This window comes from Dermacentor variabilis, chromosome 10 (genome assembly GCF_050947875.1).
Source record: "Dermacentor variabilis isolate Ectoservices chromosome 10, ASM5094787v1, whole genome shotgun sequence".
In the NCBI taxonomy this organism is placed as follows: domain Eukaryota; kingdom Metazoa; phylum Arthropoda; class Arachnida; order Ixodida; family Ixodidae; genus Dermacentor; species Dermacentor variabilis.
The window spans coordinates 114,409,086-114,422,174 of record NC_134577.1 but is presented as its reverse complement, the minus strand read 5'-3'; the positions used below and the strand labels follow the sequence as shown (position 1 = coordinate 114,422,174).

Genomic DNA, 13,089 nt, shown 5'->3' with positions numbered 1-13,089 from the left:
TAGCAGCACGATACAGGTGCAGTCGTAAACAGCACATTCTCGCCATCGGCGATACCATGCTGAATACGCCGGTTCTCGTCCGATCCCCGAAGCTAAGCAGCATTGGGCTCGGTCAGTACTTGGGAGGGAGACCACCTGGGAACACCGAGTGCTGATGGCACCGTTCTTTTTGCTTTTTTATTGCGTGCATCTGTGACGTCTTGTTTTTTTTTTTCATTTGCGCAACGTGTGGGTGGTTGCATTTACTGTAACTTACGTTCAACTGGAGCCTGCTGGTAGAGCCAACGCCGAAGTGCAACTCCAACAATATTCAGGCCACTACACGATATTGTACGCGGAATGATGACGGTGATAAGCGGTATACGTAATGATGCAAAATTTAGTCGCACAAGCTTCTAACCGCTTACTTATCACACCCGCATACAGCTCAATGACAACGCATCAATAAAGTGGCACCTTGTGGGCTGCAACGCGCGCAAAATGTGGCGCTCGCCCTCTTGTTTTTGTGAGCACTAGCACGCACGCATGCAGCGAACAACCACAAACGGAGTGATCAACGTACACGACGCGTGCGTGTATTGTTCACGGAAAGACTGCCGCGTACGTGCTGTATGCTGTAGCAATACATTCGGCGACTGCACAACATAGCAGCACGATACAGGTGCAGTCGTAAACAGCACATTCTCGCCATCGGCCATACCATGCTGAATACGCCGGTTCTCGTCCGATCCCCGAAGCTAAGCAGCATTGGGCTCGGTCAGTACTTGGGAGGGCGACCACCTGGGAACACCGAGTGCTGATGGCACCGTTCTTTTTGCTTTTTTATTACTTGCTTCTATGACGCCTTTTTTTTTTCATTTGCACAACGTGTGGGTGGTTGCATTTACTGTAACTTACGTTCAACTGGAGCCTGCTGGTAGAGCCAACGGCGAAGTGTAACACCAACAATATTCAGGCCACTGCACGATATTGTACGCGGAATGATGACGGTGGTAAGCGGTATACGTAATGATGCAAAATTTAGTCGCACAAGCTTCTAACCGCTCACGTATCACACCCGCATACAGCTCAATGACAACGCATCAATAAAGTGGCACCTTGTGGGCTGCAACGCGCGCAAAATGTGGCGCTCGCCCTCTTGTTTTTGTAAGCACTAGCACACACGCATGCAGCGAACAACCACAAACGGAGTGATCAACGTACACGATGCGTGCGTGTATTGTTCACGGAAAGACTGCCGCGTACGTGCTGTATCCTGTAGCAATACATTCGGCGACTGCACAACATAGCAGCACGATACAGGTGCAGTCGTAAACAGCACATTCTCGCCATCGGCCATACCATGCTGAATACGCCGGTTCTCGTCCGATCCCCGAAGCTAAGCAGCATTGGGCTCGGTCAGTACTTGGAAGGGAGACCACCTGGGAACACCGAGTGCTGATTGCACCGTTCTTGTTGCTTTTTTATTGCCTGCTTCTGTGACGTCATGTTCTTTTTTTTTTCATTTGCACAACGTGTGGGTGGTTCCATTTACTGTAACTTACGTTCAACTGGAGCCTGCTGGTAGAGCCAACGCCGAAGTGTAACACCAACAATATTCAGGCCACTACACGATATTGTACGCGGAATGATGACGGTGGTAAGCGGTATACGTAATGATGCAAAATTTAGTCGCACAAGCTTCTAACCGCTTACTTATCACACCCGCATACAGCTCAATGACAACGCATCAATAAAGTGGCACCTTGTGGGCTGCAACGCGCGCAAAATGTGGCGCTCGCCCTCTTGTTTTTGTGAGCACTAGCACGCACGCATGCAGCGAACAACCACAAACGGAGTGATCAACGTACACGACGCGTGCGTGTATTGTTCACGGAAAGACTGCCGCGTACGTGCTGTATGCTGTAGCAATACATTCGGCGACTGCACAACATAGCAGCACGATACAGGTGCAGTCGTAAACAGCACATTCTCGCCATCGGCCATACCATGCTGAATACGCCGGTTCTCGTCCGATCCCCGAAGCTAAGCAGCATTGGGCTTGGTCAGTACTTGGGAGGGAGACCACCTGGGAACACCGAGTGCTGATGGCACCGTTCTTTTTGCTTTTTTATTGCGTGCTTCTGTGACGTCTTGTTTTTTTTTCATTTGCACAACGTGTGGGTGGTTGCATTTACTGTAACTTACGTTCAACTGGAGCCTGCTGGTAGAGCCAACGCCGAAGTGTAACACCAACAATATTCAGGCCACTACACGATATTGTACGCGGAATGATGACGGTGGTAAGCGGTATACGTAATGATGCAAAATTTAGTCGCACAAGCTTCTAACCGCTTACTTATCACACCCGCATACAGCTCAATGACAACGCATCAATAAAGTGGCACCTTGTGGGCTGCAACGCGCGCAAAATGTGGCGCTCGCCCTCTTGTTTTTGTGAGCACTAGCACGCACGCATGCATTTAACAACCACAAACGGAGTGATCAACGTACACGACGCGTGCGTGTATTGTTCACGGAAAGACTGCCGCGTACCTGCTGTATGCTGTAGCAATACATTCGGCGACTGCACAACATAGCAGCACGATACAGGTGCAGTCGTAAACAGCACATTCTCTCCATCGGCCATACCATGCTGAATACGCCGGCTCTCGTCCGATCCCCGAAGCTAAGCAGCACTGGGCTCGGTCAGTACTTGGGAGGGAGACCACCTGGGAACACCGAGTGCTGATGGCACCGTACTTTTTGCTTTTTTATTGCGTGTTTCTGTGACGTCTCGTCTTTTTTTTCATTTGTACAACGTGTGGGTGGGTGCATTTACTGTAACTTACGTTCAACTGGAGCCTGCTGGTAGAGCCAACGCCGAAGTGTAACACCAACAATATTCAGGCCACTACACGATATTGTACGCGGAATGATGACGGTGGTAAGCGGTATACGTAATCATGCAAAATTTAGTCGTACAAGCTTCTAACCGCTTACTTATCACACCCGCATACAGCTCAATGACAACGCATCAATAAAGTGGCACCTTGTGGGCTGCAACGCGCGCAATATGTGGCGCTCGCCCTCTTGTTTTTGTGAGCACTAGCACGCACGCATGCAGCGAACAACCACAAACGGAGTGATCAACGTACACGACGCGTGCGTGTATTGTTCACGGAAAGACTGCCGCGTACGTGCTGTATGCTGTAGCAATATATTCGGCGACTGCGCAACATAGCAGCACGATACAGGTGCAGTCGTAAACAGCACATTCTCGCCATCGGCCATACCATGCTGAATACGCCTGTTCTCGTCCGATCCCCGAAGCTAAGCAGCATTGGGCTCGTTCAGTACTTGGGAGGGAGACCACCCGGGAACACCGAGTGCTGATGGCACCGTTCTTTTTGCTTTTTTATTGCGTGCTTCTGTGACTTCTTGTTTTTTTTTCATTTGCACAACGTGTGGGTGGTTGCATTTACTGTAACTTACGTTCAACTGGAGCCTGCTGGTAGAGCCAACGCCGAAGTGTAACACCAACAATATTCAGGCCACTACACGATATTGTACGCGGAATGATGACGGTGGTAAGCGGTATACGTAATGATGCAAAATTTAGTCGCACAAGCTTCTAACCGCTTACTTATCACACCCGCATACAGCTCAATGACGACGCATCAATAAAGTGGCACCTTGTGGGCTGCAACGCGCGCAAAATGTGGCGCTCGCCCTCTTGTTTTTGTGAGCACTAGCACGCACGCATGCAGCGAACAACCACAAACGGAGTGATCAACGTACACGACGCGTGCGTGTATTGTTCACGGAAAGACTGCCGCGTACGTGCTGTATGCTGTAGCAATACATTCGGCGACTGCACAACATAGCAGCACGATACAGGTGCAGTCGTAAACAGCACATTCTCGCCATCGGCGATACCATGCTGAATACGCCGGTTCTCGTCCGATCCCCGAAGCTAAGCAGCATTGGGCTCGGTCAGTACTTGGGAGGGAGACCACCTGGGAACACCGAGTGCTGATGGCACCGTTCTTTTTGCTTTTTTATTGCGTGCATCTGTGACGTCTTGTTTTTTTTTTTCATTTGCGCAACGTGTGGGTGGTTGCATTTACTGTAACTTACGTTCAACTGGAGCCTGCTGGTAGAGCCAACGCCGAAGTGCAACTCCAACAATATTCAGGCCACTACACGATATTGTACGCGGAATGATGACGGTGGTAAGCGGTATACGTAATGATGCAAAATTTAGTCGCACAAGCTTCTAACCGCTTACTTATCACACCCGCATACAGCTCAATGACAACGCATCAATAAAGTGGCACCTTGTGGGTTGCGACGCGCGCAAAATCTGGCGCTCGCCCTCTTGTTTTTGTGAGCACTAGCACGCACGCATGCAGCGAACAACCACAAACGGAGTGATCAACGTACACGACGCGTGCGTGTATTGTTCACGGAAAGACTGCCGCGTACGTGCCGTATGCTGTAGCAATACATTCGGCGACTGCACAACATAGCAGCACGATACAGGTGCAGTCGTAAACAGCACATTCTCGCCATCGGCCATACCATGCTGAATACGCCGGTTCTCGTCCGATCCCCGAAGCTAAGCAGCATTGGGCTCGGTCAGTACTTGGGAGGGCGACCACCTGGGAACACCGAGTGCTGATGGCACCGTTCTTTTTGCTTTTTTATTACTTGCTTCTATGACGCCTTTTTTTTTCATTTGCACAACGTGTGGGTGGTTGCATTTACTGTAACTTACGTTCAACTGGAGCCTACTGGTAGAGCCAACGGCGAAGTGTAACACCAACAATATTCAGGCCACTACACGATATTGTACGCGGAATGATGACGGTGGTAAGCGGTATACGTAATGATGCAAAATTTAGTCGCACAAGCTTCTAACCGCTCACGTATCGCACCCGCATACAGCTCAATGACAACGCATCAATAAAGTGGCACCTTGTGGGCTGCAACGCGCGCAAAATGTGGCGCTCGCCCTCTTGTTTTTGTAAGCACTAGCACACACGCATGCAGCGAACAACCACAAACGGAGTGATCAACGTACACGATGCGTGCGTGTATTGTTCACGGAAAGACTGCCGCGTACGTGCTGTATCCTGTAGCAATACATTCGGCGACTGCACAACATAGCAGCACGATACAGGTGCAGTCGTAAACAGCACATTCTCGCCATCGGCCATACCATGCTGAATACGCCGGTTCTCGTCCGATCCCCGAAGCTAAGCAGCATTGGGCTCGGTCAGTACTTGGAAGGGAGACCACCTGGGAACACCGAGTGCTGATTGCACCGTTCTTTTTGCTTTTTTATTGCCTGCTTCTGTGACGTCATGTTCTTTTTTTTTTTCATTTGCACAACGTGTGGGTGGTTGCATTTACTGTAACTTACGTTCAACTGGAGCCTACTGGTAGAGCCGAACGCCGAAGTGTAACACCAACAATATTCAGGCCACTACATGATATTGTACGCGGAATGATGACGGTGGTAAGCGGTAAACGTAATGATCCAAAATTTAGTCGCACAAGCTTCTAACCGCTTACTTATCACACCCGCATACAGCTCAATGACAACGCATCAATAAAGTGGCACCTTGTGGGCTGCAACGCGCGCAAAATGTGGCGCTCGCGCTCTTGTTTTTGTGAGCACTAGCACGCACGCATGCAGCGAACAACCACAAACGGAGTGATCAACGTACACGACGCGTGCGTGTATTGTTCACGGAAAGACTGTCGCGTACGTGCTGTATGCTGTAGCAATACATTCGGCGACTGCACAACATAGCAGCACGATACAGGTGCAGTCGTAAACAGCACATTCTCGCCATCGGCCATACCATGCTGAATACGTCGGTTCTCGTCCGATCCCCGAAGCTAAGCAGCATTGGGCTCGGTCAGTACTTGGGAGGGCGACCACCTGGGAACACCGAGTGCTGATGGCACCGTTCTTTTTGCTTTTTTATTGCGTGCTTCTATGACGTCTTGTTTTTTTTTTTCATTTGCACAACGTGTGGGTGGTTGCATTTACTGTAACTTACGTTCAACTGGAGCCTGCTGGTAGAGCCAACGCCGAAGTGTAACTCCAACAATATTCAGGCCACTACACGATATTGTACGCGGAATGATGACGGTGGTAAGCGGTATACGTAATGATGCAAAATTTAGTCGCACAAGCTTCTAACCGCTTACTTATCACACCCGCATACAGCTCAATGACAACGCATCAATAAAGTGGCACCTTGTGGGTTGCGACGCGCGCAAAATCTGGCGCTCGCCCTCTTGTTTTTGTGAGCACTAGCACGCACGCATGCAGCGAACAACCACAAACGGAGTGATCAACGTACCCGACGCGTGCGTGTATTGTTCACGGAAAGACTGCCGCGTACGTGCCGTATGCTGTAGCAATACATTCGGCGACTGCACAACATAGCAGCACGATACAGGTGCAGTCGTAAACAGCACATTCTCGCCATCGGCCATACCATGCTGAATACGCCGGTTCTCGTCCGATCCCCGAAGCTAAGCAGCATTGGGCTCGGTCAGTACTTGGGAGGGCGACCACCTGGGAACACCGAGTGCTGATGGCACCGTTCTTTTTGCTTTTTTATTACTTGCTTCTATGACGCCTTCTTTTTTCATTTGCACAACGTGTGGGTGGTTGCATTTACTGTAACTTACGTTCAACTGGAGCCTACTGAAAGAGCCAACGGCGAAGTGTTACACAAACAATATTCAGGCCACTACACGATATTGTACGCGGAATGATGACGGTGGTAAGCGGTATACGTAATGATGCAAAATTTAGTCGCACAAGCTTCTAGCCGCTCACGTATAACACCCGCATACAGCTCAATGACAACGCATCAATAAAGTGGCACCTTGTGGGCTGCAACGCGCGCAAAATGTGGCGCTCGCCCTCTTGTTTTTGTAAGCACTAGCACACACGCATGCAGCGAACAACCACAAACGGAGTGATCAACGTACACGATGCGTGCGTGTATTGTTCACGGAAAGACTGCCACGTACGTGCTGTATGCTGTAGCAATACATTCGGCGACTGCACAACATAGCAGCACGATACATGTGCAGTCGTAAACAGCACATTCTCGCCATCGGCCATACCATGCTGAATACGCCGGTTCTCGTCCGATCCCCGAAGCTAAGCAGCATTGGGCTCGGTCAGTACTTGGAAGGGAGACCACCTGGGAACACCGAGTGCTGATTGCACCGTTCTTTTTGCTTTTTTATTGCCTGCTTCTGTGACGTCATGTTCTTTTTTTTTTCATTTGCACAACGTGTGGGTGGTTGCATTTACTGTAACTTACGTTCAACTGGAGCCTGCTGGTAGAGCCAACGGCGAAGTGTAACACCAACAATATTCAGGCCACTACACGATATTGTACGAGGAATGATGACGATGGTAAGCGGTATACGTAATGATGCAAAATTTAGTCGCACAAGCTTCTAACCGCTTACGTATCACACCCGCATACAGCTCAATGACAACGCATCAATAAAGTGGCACCTTGTGGGCTGCAACGCGCGCAAAATGTGGCACTCGCCCTCTTGTTTTTGTAAGCACTAGCACACACGCATGCAGCGAACAACCACAAACGGAGTGATCAACGTACACGATGCGTGCGTGTATTGTTCACGGAAAGACTGCCACGTACGTGCTGTATGCTGTAGCAATACATTCGGCGACTGCACAACATAGCAGCACGATACAGGTGCAGTCGTAAACAGCACATTCTCGCCATCGGCCATACCATGCTGAATACGCCGGTTCTCGTCCGATCCCCGAAGCTAAGCAGCATTGGGCTCGGTCAGTACTTGGGAGGCAGACCACCTGGGAACACCGAGTGCTGATTGGACCGTTCTTTTTGCTTTTTTGTTGCCTGCTTCTGTGACGTCATGTTCTTTTTTTTTCATTTGCACAGCGTGTGGGTGGTTGCATTTACTGTAACTTACGTTCAACTGGAGCCTGCTGGTAGAGCCAACGCCGAAGTGTAACACCAACAATATTCAGGCCACTACATGATATTGTACGCGGAATTATGACGGTGGTAAGCGGTAAACGTAATGATGCAAAATTTAGTCGCACAAGCTTCTAACCGCTTACTTATCACACCCGCATACAGCTCAATGACAACGCATCAATAAAGTGGTACCTTGTGTGCTGCAACGCGCGCAAAATGTGGCGCTCGCCCTCTTGTTTTTGTGAGCACTAGCACGCACGCATGCAGCGAACAACCACAAACGGAGTGATCAACGTACACGATGCGTGCGTGTATTGTTCACGGAAAGACTGCCGCGTACGTGCTGTATGCTGTAGCAATACATTCGGCGACTGCACAACATAGCAGCACGATACAGGTGCAGTCGTAAACAGCACATTCTCGCCATCGGCCATACCATGCTGAATACGCCGGTTCTCCTCCGATCCCCGAAGCTAAGCAGCATTGGGCTCGGTCAGTACTTGGGAGGGCGACCACCTGGGAACACCGAGTGCTGATGGCACCGTTCTTTTTGCTTTTTTATTGCGTGCTTCTATGACGTCTTGTTTTTTTTTTCATTTGCACAACGTGTGGGTGGTTGCATTTACTGTAACTTACGTTCAACTGGAGCCTGCTGGTAGAGCCAACGCCGAAGTGTAACACCAACAATATTCAGGCCACTACATGATATTGTACGCGGAATGATGACGGTGGTAAGCGGTAAACGTAATGATGCCAAATTTAGTCGCACAAGCTTCTAACCGCTTACTTATCACACCCGCATACAGCTCAATGACAACGCATCAATAAAGTGGCACTTTGTGGGCTTCAACGCGCGCAAAATGTGGCGCTCGCCCTCTTGTTTTTGTGAGCACTAGCACGCACGCATGCAGCGAACAACCACAAACGGAGTGATCAACGTACAAGACGCGTGCGTGTATTGTTCACGGAAAGACTGCCGCGCACGTGCTGTATGCTGTAGCAATACATTCGGTGACTGCACAACATAGCAGCACGATACAGGTGCAGTCCTAAACAGCACATTTTCGCCATCGGCCATACCATGCTGAATACGCCGGTTCTCGTCCGATCCCCGAAGCTAAGCAGCATTGGGCTCGGTCAATACTTGGGAGGGAGACCACCTGGGAACACCGAGTGCTGATGGCACCGTTCTTTTTGCTTTTTTTATTGCGTGCTTCTGTGACGTCTTGCTTTCTTTTTTCATTTGCACAACGTGTGGGTGGTTGCATTTACTGTAACTTACGTTCAACTGGAGCCTGCTGGTAGAGCCAACGCCGAAGTGTAACACCAACAATATTCAGGCCACTACACGATATTGTACGCGGAATGATGACGGTGGTAAGTGGTATACGTAATGATGCAAAATTTAGTCGCACAAGCTTCTAACCGCTTACTTATCACGCCCGCATACAGCTCAATGACAACGCATCAATAAAGTGGCACCTTGTGGGCTGCAACGCGCGCAAAATGTGGCGCTCGCCCTCTTGTTTTTGTGAGCACTAGCGCGCACGCATGCAGCGAACAACCACAAACGGAGTGATCAACGTACACGACGCGTGCGTGTATTGTTCACGGAAAGACTGCCGCGTACGTGCTGTATGCTGTAGCAATACATTCGGCGACTGCACAACATAGCAGCACGATAAAGGTGCAGTCGTAAACAGCACATTCTCGCCATCGGCGATACCATGCTGAATACGCCGGTTCTCGTCCGATCCCCGAAGCTAAGCAGCATTGGGCTCGGTCAGTACTTGGGAGGGAGACCACCTGGGAACACCGAGAGCTGATGGCACCGTTCTTTTTGCTTTTTTATTGCGTGCTTCTGTGACGTCTTGCTTTTTTTTCATTTGCACAACGTGTGGGTGGTTGCATTTTCTGTAACATACGTCCAACTGGAGCCTGCTGGTAGAGCCAACGCCGAAGTGTAACACCAACAATATTCAGGCCACTACACGATATTGTACGCGGAATGATGACGGTGGTAAGCGGTATACGTAATGATGCAAAATTTAGTCGCACAAGCTTCTAACCGCTTACTTATCACACCCGCATACAGCTCAATGACAACGCATCAATGAAGTGGCACCTTGTGGGCTACAACGCGCGCAAAATGTGGCGCTCGCCCTCTTGTTTTTGTGAGCACTAGCACGCACGCATGCAGCGAACAACCACAAACGGAGTGATCAACGTACACGACGCATGCGTGTATTGTTCACGGAAAGACTGCCGCGTACGTGCTGTATGCTGTAGCAATACATTCGGCGACTGCACAACATAGCAGCACGATAAAGGTGCAGTCGTAAACAGCACATTCTCGCCATCGGCCATACCATGCTGAATACGCCGGTTCTCGTCCGATCCCCGAAGCTAAGCAGCATTGGGCTCGGTCAGTACTTGGGAGGGAGACCACCTGGGAACACCGAGAGCTGATGGCACCGTTCTTTTTGCTTTTTTATTGCGTGCTTCTGTGACGTCTTGCTTTTTTTCATTTGCACAACGTGTGGGTGGTTGCATTTTCTGTAACATACGTCCAACTGGAGCCTGCTGGTAGAGCCAACGCCGAAGTGTAACACCAACAATATTCAGGCCACTACACGATATTGTACGCGGAATGATGACGGTGGTAAGTGGTATACGTAATGATGCAAAAATTTAGTCGCACAAGCTTCTAACCGCTTACTTATCACACCCGCATACAGCTCAATGACAACGCATCAATAAAGTGGCACCTTGTGGGCTGCAACGCGCGCAAAATGTGGCGCTCGCCCTCTTGTTTTTGTGAGCACTAGCACGCACGCATGCAGCGAACAACCACAAACGGAGTGATCAACGTACACGACGCGTGCGTGTATTGTTCACGGAAAGACTGCCGCGTACGTGCTGTATGCTGTAGCAATACATTCGGCGACTGCACAACATAGCAGCACGATACAGGTGCAGTCGTAAACAGCACATTCTCGCCATCGGCCATACCATGCTGAATACGCCGGTTCTCGTCCGATCCCCGAAGCTAAGCAGCATTGGGCTAGGTCAGTACTTGTGAGGGAGACCACCTGGGAACACCGAGTGCTGATGGCACCGTTCTTTTTGCTTTTTTGTTGCGTGCTTCTGTGACGTCTTGTTTTTTTTTTCATTTGCACAACGTGTGGGTGGTTGCATTTACTGTAACTTACGTTCAAATGGAGCCTGCTGGTAGAGCCAACGCCGAAGTGTAACACAAACAATATTCAGGCCACTACACGATATTGCACGCGGAATGATGACGGTGGTAAGCGGTATACGTAATGATGCAAAATTTAGTCGCACAAGCTTCTAACCGCTTACTTATCACACCCGCATACAGCTCAATGACAACGCATCAATAAAGTGGCACCTTGTTGGCTGCAACGCGCGCAAAACGTGGCGCTCGCCCTCTTGTTTTTGTGAGCACTAGCACGCACGCAGCGATCAACCACAAACGGAGTGATCAACGTACACGACGCGTGCGTGTATTGTTCACGGAAAGACTGCCGCGTACGTGCTGTATGCTGTAGCAATACATTCGGCGACTGCACAACATAGCAGCACGATAAAGGTGCAGTCGTAAACAGCACATTCTCGCCATCGGCCATACCTTGCTGAATACGCCGGTTCTCGTCCGATCCCCGAAGCTAAGCAGCATTGGGCTCGGTCAGTACTTGGGAGGGAGACCACCTGTGAACACAGAGAGCTGATGGCACCGTTCTTTTTGCTTTTTTATTGCGTGCTTCTGTGACGTCTTGCTTTTTTTTCATTTGCACAACGTGTGGGTGGTTGCATTTTCTGTAACATACGTCCAACTGGAGCCTGCTGGTAGAGCCAACGCCGAAGTGTGACACCAACAATATTCAGGCCACTACACGATATTGTACGCGGAATGATGACGGTGGTAAGCGGTATACGTAATGATGCAAAATTTAGTCGCAGAAGCTTCTAACCGCTTACTTATCACACCCGCATACAGCTCAATGACAACGCATCAATGAAGTGGCACCTTGTGGGCTACAACGCGCGCAAAATGTGGCGCTCGCCCTCTTGTTTTTGTGAGCACTAGCAAGCACGCATGCAGCGAACTACCACAAACGGAGTGATCAACGTACACGACGCGTGCGTGTATTGTTCACGGAAAGACTGCCGCGTACGTGCTGTATGCTGTAGCAATACATTCGGCGACTGCACAACATAGCAGCACGATACAGGTACAGTCGTAAACAGCACATTCTCGCCATCGGCCATACCATGCTGAATACGCCGGTTCTCGTCCGATCCCCGAAGCTAAGCAGCATTGGGCTAGGTCAGTACTTGGGAGGGAGACCACCTGGGAACACCGAGTGCTGATGGCACCATTCTTTTTGCTTTTTTGTTGCGTGCTTCTGTGACGTCTTGTTTTTTTTTTCATTTGCACAACGTGTGGGTGGTTGCATTTACTGTAACTTACGTTCAAATGGAGCCTGCTGGTAGAGCCAACGCCGAAGTGTAACACAAACAATATTCAGGCCACTACACAATATTGCACGCGGAATGATGACGGTGGTAAGCGGTATACGTAATGATGCAAAATTTAGTCGCACAAGCTTCTAACCGCTTACTTATCACACCCGCATACAGCTCAATGACAACGCATCAATGAAGTGGCACCTTGTGGGCTACAACGCGCGCAAAATGTGGCGCTCGCCCTCTTGTTTTTGTGAGCACTAGCACGCACGCATGCAGCGAACAACCACAAACGGAGTGATCAACGTACACGACGCGTGCGTGTATTGTTCACGGAAAGACTGCCGCGTACGTGCTGTATGCTGTAGCAATACATTCGGCGACTGCACAACATAGCAGCACGATACAGGTGCAGTCGTAACAGCACATTCTCGCCATCGGCCATACCATGCTGAATACGCCGGTTCTCGTCCGATCCCCGAAGCTAAGCAGCATTGGGCTCGGTCAGTACTTGGGAGGGAGACCACCTGGGAACACCGAGAGCTGATGGCACCGTTCTTTTTGCTTTTTTATTGCGTGCTTCTGTGACGTCTTGCTTTTTTTT

The 13,089-nt window shown here is 49.9% G+C and overlaps 14 non-coding genes and 7 pseudogenes across 14 annotated transcripts; all 21 read left to right on the top strand.

The window, feature by feature from the left end:
- The first annotated feature begins 41 nt into the window (after positions 1–41).
- On the top strand, positions 42–160 carry LOC142560993 (5S ribosomal RNA). Its single transcript, XR_012823525.1, has one exon. It is a non-coding gene; the product is annotated as a 5S ribosomal RNA (ribosomal RNA).
- Positions 161–686: 526 nt separating this feature from the next.
- LOC142562776 (5S ribosomal RNA) lies at positions 687–805 on the top strand. Its single transcript, XR_012824089.1, has one exon. It is a non-coding gene; the product is annotated as a 5S ribosomal RNA (ribosomal RNA).
- A 522-nt stretch (positions 806–1,327) lies between these two features.
- LOC142561039 (5S ribosomal RNA) lies at positions 1,328–1,446 on the top strand. The gene has a single exon (XR_012823570.1). It is a non-coding gene; the product is annotated as a 5S ribosomal RNA (ribosomal RNA).
- Positions 1,447–1,974: 528 nt separating this feature from the next.
- LOC142561013 (5S ribosomal RNA) lies at positions 1,975–2,093 on the top strand. The gene has a single exon (XR_012823545.1). It is a non-coding gene; the product is annotated as a 5S ribosomal RNA (ribosomal RNA).
- A 524-nt stretch (positions 2,094–2,617) lies between these two features.
- On the top strand, positions 2,618–2,736 carry LOC142561400 (5S ribosomal RNA; annotated as a pseudogene).
- Positions 2,737–3,261: 525 nt separating this feature from the next.
- On the top strand, positions 3,262–3,380 carry LOC142562043 (5S ribosomal RNA; annotated as a pseudogene).
- Positions 3,381–3,904: 524 nt separating this feature from the next.
- Positions 3,905–4,023, top strand: LOC142560992 (5S ribosomal RNA). The gene has a single exon (XR_012823524.1). It is a non-coding gene; the product is annotated as a 5S ribosomal RNA (ribosomal RNA).
- A 526-nt stretch (positions 4,024–4,549) lies between these two features.
- On the top strand, positions 4,550–4,668 carry LOC142562775 (5S ribosomal RNA). The gene has a single exon (XR_012824088.1). It is a non-coding gene; the product is annotated as a 5S ribosomal RNA (ribosomal RNA).
- Positions 4,669–5,189: 521 nt separating this feature from the next.
- LOC142561038 (5S ribosomal RNA) lies at positions 5,190–5,308 on the top strand. The gene has a single exon (XR_012823569.1). It is a non-coding gene; the product is annotated as a 5S ribosomal RNA (ribosomal RNA).
- Positions 5,309–5,838: 530 nt separating this feature from the next.
- On the top strand, positions 5,839–5,957 carry LOC142561305 (5S ribosomal RNA; annotated as a pseudogene).
- A 526-nt stretch (positions 5,958–6,483) lies between these two features.
- On the top strand, positions 6,484–6,602 carry LOC142562774 (5S ribosomal RNA). The gene has a single exon (XR_012824087.1). It is a non-coding gene; the product is annotated as a 5S ribosomal RNA (ribosomal RNA).
- A 521-nt stretch (positions 6,603–7,123) lies between these two features.
- Positions 7,124–7,242, top strand: LOC142561036 (5S ribosomal RNA). The gene has a single exon (XR_012823567.1). It is a non-coding gene; the product is annotated as a 5S ribosomal RNA (ribosomal RNA).
- A 528-nt stretch (positions 7,243–7,770) lies between these two features.
- Positions 7,771–7,889, top strand: LOC142562249 (5S ribosomal RNA; annotated as a pseudogene).
- A 527-nt stretch (positions 7,890–8,416) lies between these two features.
- On the top strand, positions 8,417–8,535 carry LOC142561083 (5S ribosomal RNA). The gene has a single exon (XR_012823612.1). It is a non-coding gene; the product is annotated as a 5S ribosomal RNA (ribosomal RNA).
- Positions 8,536–9,060: 525 nt separating this feature from the next.
- LOC142561336 (5S ribosomal RNA) lies at positions 9,061–9,179 on the top strand (annotated as a pseudogene).
- A 527-nt stretch (positions 9,180–9,706) lies between these two features.
- On the top strand, positions 9,707–9,825 carry LOC142561529 (5S ribosomal RNA; annotated as a pseudogene).
- A 524-nt stretch (positions 9,826–10,349) lies between these two features.
- On the top strand, positions 10,350–10,468 carry LOC142561133 (5S ribosomal RNA). Its single transcript, XR_012823661.1, has one exon. It is a non-coding gene; the product is annotated as a 5S ribosomal RNA (ribosomal RNA).
- A 524-nt stretch (positions 10,469–10,992) lies between these two features.
- Positions 10,993–11,111, top strand: LOC142562895 (5S ribosomal RNA). The gene has a single exon (XR_012824206.1). It is a non-coding gene; the product is annotated as a 5S ribosomal RNA (ribosomal RNA).
- A 521-nt stretch (positions 11,112–11,632) lies between these two features.
- On the top strand, positions 11,633–11,751 carry LOC142562332 (5S ribosomal RNA; annotated as a pseudogene).
- A 524-nt stretch (positions 11,752–12,275) lies between these two features.
- Positions 12,276–12,394, top strand: LOC142562655 (5S ribosomal RNA). The gene has a single exon (XR_012823974.1). It is a non-coding gene; the product is annotated as a 5S ribosomal RNA (ribosomal RNA).
- Positions 12,395–12,918: 524 nt separating this feature from the next.
- Positions 12,919–13,037, top strand: LOC142561132 (5S ribosomal RNA). Its single transcript, XR_012823660.1, has one exon. It is a non-coding gene; the product is annotated as a 5S ribosomal RNA (ribosomal RNA).
- Positions 13,038–13,089: the final 52 nt, after the last annotated feature.